This window comes from Metopolophium dirhodum, chromosome 1 (assembly GCF_019925205.1).
Source record: "Metopolophium dirhodum isolate CAU chromosome 1, ASM1992520v1, whole genome shotgun sequence".
NCBI classification, from domain to species: Eukaryota; Metazoa; Arthropoda; class Insecta; order Hemiptera; family Aphididae; genus Metopolophium; species Metopolophium dirhodum.
In genome coordinates, this window is record NC_083560.1 from 41,993,689 (window position 1) to 42,001,624 (window position 7,936).

Genomic DNA, 7,936 nt, shown 5'->3' on the forward strand with positions numbered 1-7,936 from the left:
ATAATATAAAATTCAAATTAAATAAAACAACTAAATATAACGAAAAATAATAATTTTTTTTATATACAAGTTACGAACGTACAAGCTAATCATAGATGAGTTACATGATTTTAGTTGTATAAACATGTTTTGCGCGGGTAAATTTTTCTTGAAGTATAATCCTTATGAGATATTAATCGATGGTTGCCTACGTTCATATCGGCGGTATTACACATTATCAATGCGCATTGCGCAGTCCATTTGTTAAGACGTCTATGGTTTGTTCTGTTTGTGGTCGACTTTGTTTATACCTTTGCGGCTATCTTAATATCTCCATCTAGTTATACTATCACAACTTACCACGAGCTTAATCCGAATTCACTGGTCACTGCTGTACTGTGTTTACTAATACGTGTACTATTTTGTGTCCGTGATTTATATTGGACATTTTATGATATACCTACATACTACTTCATTGTCAATTTGTAAGACTGGTTATTCATTTAAACGCGTAGTGAAATCATGCGGAGAAATGAAAACGCAAAAAGAAACTGTTGGTTTCTTTCTTTTGCCAAAGACCATGCTCGGTGGACGCATGTTTAAGCTCGGAAAGTATTTTCACGGACCATATAAATCTGGAAAGTATAATCCCGGACCGTATTCTCGCGGAAAAAAAATTACGTACACTGTATAGTCGTGGACCGTAGAAATGCGGAATAAAATATTGTTCGAACCATATTATGCCGGACCGTATAATCGCGGAATTTCAAAATATGCGGACTGTATTGTCACGGACCGTATAAATCTGGAAAGTATTCTCCCAGACCGTATTCTCTCGGACCGTATTTCCCAGGAAAAAAAATACGCACATAAATCATAATTCGCGATAAACGTAGTCTATTAGCCTATAGGTAAGTCGCCTATAGGTAAGTCGCCTATTATTCTTAGCCGCTTTATACCCTCATGTTAAGGGGTTTGATATAGGCAATTTTATATTTATTATTTAGAATTGAATTTTACAGGAGCACCATCGATTCCATAACATTTTTTTTAGAAACGTTAATATCTGGCTGGAGAAAATTGAAAATTACATATTTATGATATTTATTATTTAAAATTATATGTAGAAAAAATACGATTAGGAACTGTCTATGTTTGGAAAATTAATAAATAAAATAATAATTCTTAGGAACAAATACAGTTGAGAAATTGGATAAACAAAAACACGTTATTTGGAATCTGCATAGTTTTGAAAATTAATAATTCATGTGAAACACGTATTATTATGAGTAATTTGGAAATACATATTATGTATATTGTAACTATATTATGCAACTCGGTAACTTTTGTAAATTGTAACAAGTTACTCATTTTAAATTTAACTTGTAATTTGTAACTAGTCACAAATTTTCGTTGTTCTTTTTGTGCTTTAATAATTCATAAGTGGTTATAGGTAATTAGTTCATTTTGGTTTTCACAATTATAATCTGGCCAGTGGGGATATTCAATGTTTGTACGATTATGGTTGGTATATTTTTTGTAACGAGTTACAATAAATTTAGGAACTTGCCCAACCCTGCAAACATCTATATGTTAACTGCAGGACTATACAATATACGAATCCATGTTAGACTTAAAGTCCAGATTTATAATCTCCTAAAACATCTAAAACATGATGCTAATATTCTATACAAAAAACTACAAATATTATCCTTATATTATCTGAAAAATTAGAAAAATATGCAAAAATACCTATTATTATGCTTTAATATGCAATTTTTTAAATTTTTTTTTACAATACCTAATGAAGTATACAATTCCATAATGAAATAATTCCACCTAAGAAACAGTTAAAATAGTGTTCCAAAATTTAAGTTTCCAATAAATATAATATTATGTTCCATTCTATAATTTGTTCGAAAATTGTTTTTTCTGGTTGAAGTTTTTTCCATACAATTGTATTCAAAAAAATATCATTCTATAAAACTAGATTTTCCATTAATCATGTGATAAAATTTTTATCTTTCAATGGTATTGTTTTACATGATAAGAATGTTCAATTATAAATAATTCCTAGCATCGATAGGCCTCCATCAATAATTATTTTTGTCAACGACAGAACAAGCGTTTAAGGACAATTTGACTGTTTATTTGACGTGTAAGTACGCGTACATCACGGAGGCCTATCGAAATTCGAAACCAATATTGATTTCATCTGGACGGAGCCGCGCCTGGTTCAAAAAGTATTATTCTCATACCTCATAACATGTGTTCTCTCCAAGTTGTCAACCTACGAAAATTTTTTGAACGTAAATTACTTTTACAAATATTTTAATAGTAGGAAGAGTTTCAGTTTAAACAATTGTCTAACCTTCCTTCAAAAAAATGTTTTCTTACTCTTTTTTCATATTTATAAAAATGGAAATACTACCGATAAATACACTAAAATGATGGTTATACCTGGAAAAAAATCATCAAGGGTCCCCCAATCCCATCCCGAAAATACGACGCTACTATGTAGCTATATTGAATTACATTTACTAACCTGCCACTTTCTTATTAATTCATATATAGGTACACATGAACTTCCAACTACCTATTACCTTGATAGTATAAACTGGCCTCGTAAAATGTAATTAATGACTTATGTGTTATTTTTTACTCCAAACTTTCTTTTAAATATCATGTTGATACCATAAAAAATAAATCGTATACGAAATTAGGTTTAATAAAACGAATGTGTACAGATTTTAATAATGAATCAGCCTTAAAAGTTCTGTATTGTTCCTACGCGTCTTTAGTTTGGTATTCGGATAGTATCTCTCAATATCAGTATTTAAGTTCTGTTAAAAAGTTTTTTTTTAGATATTTAAGCTATAAATGGGGATCAAACCCTGCAATCGGGACTGCATGATCATATAAGCAATTTTATTAATATCATTAATATTATTAATTCAATAATCACATTGATCCCCAGAACTAATAGAGCATTTCAATTTTATAATTAATTCATTTAATTCTATGAATAAATACTTATCTTATTCTTTTTTTGGTTTTAGTGCAATACAATATGCACTCACCTGTGAATACACTTATGTTGGTTGGTAATTCTATCTGTAATATTGGTTTATTTAATTCATCATTCAATGAGTTAAATAAATTATCATATTAATTTTAGGTATATTGACTTTTGTAGTAAGTTAAGTATTTGCACTAATTTTTGTAATTTATATATTTCTATGATATTAAATAGGTAGGTATAGGTAGGTACTTGGTACTATATAATATAGGCTATAGTATACATTTGTGCTCTACTTAATATGCTTTAATTATTCTCATAATATTTTTATTAATTTCTTTAGGTAGGTATGTAGTAGGAAGGTAACAGTTGTTAGTTTTAAATTTTGAAATTTTAAAGTTTGAGTTCTACTTTGTGCAGATGGTGGGTATTGACAATGTGGATCAGGTCGAGACGAAGGAGAGGTTTAAATGAGTCAAAGGAGACAAAAGTTTGAAATATTGTAAGGTTTTATTTATTAATACTTATTAAAATAAAATAAATTTGAGGGCAGAGTGAAAAGTCTCTGCCGACAAATATTAGTTACTGTTTATAAATGCTGGGAATCGTCGAATTGACTTAAGCTGGCAGGTGGCAGCGATTTGGAGGACTTGCTCCACGACCAACTAAATCCTACAAGTGTGTTAGCTAGACTAATTCTGATTATGCTATGGACAGAATCTCCCTTAGATTATGGGTACACGGCAGAGAGTAGAGACTAGAAGGTGGATCAAAGACACCGATGCAGGGTGTTGTTGTTATCATAATGTCATCCCGTCCTTGCAGTATTTGGAACGTTCACTAAAAAAATGAATTCGTTCACGTTCAATCCTTAAAAAAGGAACTCGTTCACGTTCACGTTCTTTAAAAAAATGTGTGTGTTCAAAGGGTCGTTAATTTAATTCTTTTTTTTTATGAATTGTTTGCCTGCAGTCAATATAAAAACTCATAAACAGAATACATATACGACTCGACCCAAAAATACAATTTAGACTTTAGAGCATATACAATTTATAAAGTATCTGAATTAGGTATATTATATCAGATAAGGATTTCCTAGTGATATAGTTAAGAAAATATTAGGGAACTGTGCCTAGAGAAAGGGAAAATATTATTATTATAATATATTGTATACATAATATACATAGAAAAATGTATTAAATGATAGATAAATTGAACGTCTTAAAAACCGATCAAATTCATTAAAAATATAAACGTCGTTCACATTCACGTTCTATTTGAAAAAAAACGAGTGACGTTCGCTTATCGTTCACTAAATATGAACGTGAACGTATGAACGACGTTCTTTCCAAACACTGCGTCCTTGGCCATATTCGAAGTTTTGAGTGATTTGTTGAAAAAGAATAATAAAAGCAGACCCGGCTCAAAGGGTAAGCGACATAGGCCCACGCCTAGGTTGGCATTTTAGTAAGAAAACGGCATTTTCAAAACACTGATAATATTATATTATTACTTATTAGGGGCGGCAAAATTTGATTTTGTCTAGTGCACTATTTCGATTTAGCCAGCCCTGAATAAAAGTGTTGTTGTACATGGGTACTTCTTAACTATAGTAAAGTTTTGATTCGTCTCGATTCTTGGAATTGACGAAAGGCGTTGTTGACGCATACGGACATTTGATATTTCTAGTATGATAATTTTGTAATAAAAAGCAACACGACGGCATGGCGAGACTGCCGTTTACCTAATGCATATTTGTCCCATCTAATATTATCATGGTTTTGAAATATATCTATGGTATTTATAATAATTATTAATTTATAATATAGTAAATCGCAAAATTAATTCTTCACCCACCCATCATATAGTGGTCTTACTAACGCGTCCAGACTAAGCAGCTTTTAACCCTCGGCACGGCCGCACGCAAATACGCGTCCACACAATGCGGCATTTGAAAAAAAGTTTTTCCGGATACTTAATAAATAATTTAAAAACTGAAAAAATAAGTATACTGTTGCCGCGCATTTTTTCTGAAAATTCGTCCACACACACGCGGCACAGGCGAGTGGCACAACCCGCACGGCTTTCCTTTGATGACACCGCCTACTAGGCCGATCGGAAATTTTGACGCGTGGCATCAAAAAAAGTGACCACGCCGGGCGTAGGTATCTGAAAATACCAAAAATTTAAATTATATAGCTATAACTTTAAAATAAGTCTGACCGGTAATTTCAGACTTCCCCAACGTTTTCAGCATGTTTAACTACACAGGTACATCAAAACAAATAAATTGAAAAAAAGGGTGTTCACTGTTCAGGCTATAACTTAAAAACTAATTATTTAACTTTTGCAATATCCTTCTTAACTCGTTGTAATACATAGGTTTCATAAATAAATTTTTAATTCGTGTGGGTGTTAAACTAGATAAATTGTTCCCAATAAATTATTATAACTATATATGTAAGTACATATATTATATTTGTAAATTGTCCCTTGTGGGGATGGGGGGTTTGGACCCCCTTAACCACACCCTACCTCGAGCACGCCCATGATTTCTACCACCATCATAATTAGTTTTCAAAATGACATACAATTACATGCACGTAAAATCACCGAGTGTCTCATATGCAGCGGGCATAACCCTTTCTGGAAACAATATGACAGCGAGGATTTAAAAGAAAAACGGTCGTGAGTCGTATCGTGTTTCAACTATGTGTCCCGTTGTCCCAGCAAGTTATAGGTACGTGACCCATTTTGTCAAGTTTTACAAGGCTATTTGGTTTTTGTTGGGCTATTAATCTCTTTTCCCCCTTACTGTTAATTTAAAACTTTTTGCAATTTATTTTATAAAAATAATCGTTTTTTTACAATATTTTTTTTGTTCAATATTGTTGTACGATAATATCCAAAATATAAAAAAGATAACACAACCTAACCTAACCGAAGAATATACGAATCTATACTTTTCAATTTTCTGTGGTATTTTTGGATTTTTCTTTTGACTTTAATTGCTGCAGCCTGCAGGTGGAAAGTATAAAACTATTATTGTCAGTGTGTCACATTGTTCTCGGCAACGTTATTGTTCTAGGGTAAATGGTACCTACATAATATAATACATCGTTGCCTTATCAAGTACAATCCCACCCGCCGAAATCAACTGTCAAATGTGTGCGCACTATAATATATATTTATATTTTATAATATCCACAATGTCCACTAATACCTATCCACAAAGTAAAATTATAAATACCTATTATTTGTTATTAATATTTGTACACCAGTGTCGACTATAGTACACGACAGTCATTCAGTGTAGTCAGTTAGTGGTGTAGTTGAAAGGAGCTGTCGCTACTATTACAAAACTGTTCATTTCGCACATTTAAATACTTGACCTAATTATCATATTATTAGCATATTATTCTCAACAATTAAAATTATATATTGTTTTATATATTTTATAAATATTTGGTTTTGGTGTTAATTATTTTTTTTTTGACAATGGAACATGAAGGATTTATGTACAGAAGTAACGGCTGTAAAAATGGAATCTCGTAAGTATTTATTAATAATAATTAATATTAGGTAATCTGTAGGTATTTAAATAACATAAATAATTAAAACAATCAAAAAAATTCATTCTAACCTAACCTAACCATCTGTTTTTAATTTGTCAGTTAATGTCTTAATGTTTGTAGATGACACTAAATTGTATTCAGTTTGTTAATAATCAGAATGATGCAATTATTCTTCAAGAGATTTTAGATAGGTTGGAGTAGATTAGATTCTTTTTTCCCTAGAGCTCTTACGTTATGTAAATGTAACCTAATTTGTAATGAGGTTGATTTTTTTTTTTATTTGTCTCGTGATTGTATCAGAATGAAAGCTTTGTCATTAATTTCAAGTTAAAACCATTATTATTATATTTTTCACAATTTGTGCATTATATTATATCATTTAATTTACACTAAAATTTATATTGTACCTATATATTATTATTTTACTTTATGTTTTTGGATGTCAAGATTATTATTATATCTTCTATGTTAAAGGGCTTGTCCCATAAAATTGTTATTAAAAAAAAAAAAAACATATTTAATTCTTCAACCTTGAAATATGCTTTTTATGTGCTACAGAATGTTGTGGAAGCTGCATACTCTCAATAAAAATGTTTAAAACTATTCTCTAATTGTAATTGTAAATGTGTAAACAAAAAAAACAAGAAAATTAGATAAATACAATTCCAACATAACAAGACTTTTTTTTTTTTAGATACTTTAAATGTAATAAAGCTTCATCACATTTATGCACGGGATCAATGAAAAGATTGAGAAATAACAGCATTGTTATAATTCAGTCACATAGAAATCATGTGGGAGATGCAAACAATACCGTCCTCATCAACAGTTTTAGAAATGAGGATCAACTGAAAATATATTGTTAAAAACCATTTATGATGAGGAAGCAAGAAGGTAACTATATCACATATAATATAATAAATTGAACATTGTGTAATAATAAGTATAATATATAGGCATTTGGTAGCTGCATCTTTATACCCCTGGTCATCTGCAGAGTCTATTATGCGTTTGGCCAGGAGAAAATCATTGCCCAGATTACCGAATAATTTAAGGGAACTTGCCACACTGTTTGATGACGGGCAACTTGAAAGATTTAGTTGTTGTGAGGCAATTTTTTTCAGATGTTATGTACAAGACACTGATGGTAAAACAAACATCATATTTGCTTGTACTCAACTTATTCATACTGTGGTAATGAACGATGTAAATGAAATCCATGCAGACGCCACCTTCAAAATAATCCCAGCTAATATGGGATATCAATTATTGGTTTTGCATTGCATGATTCAAAATTATGTAAGACAGACAAAATTATGAATGTCATTATAAAATAATAATACTTTAAAACATTTTTATAGTC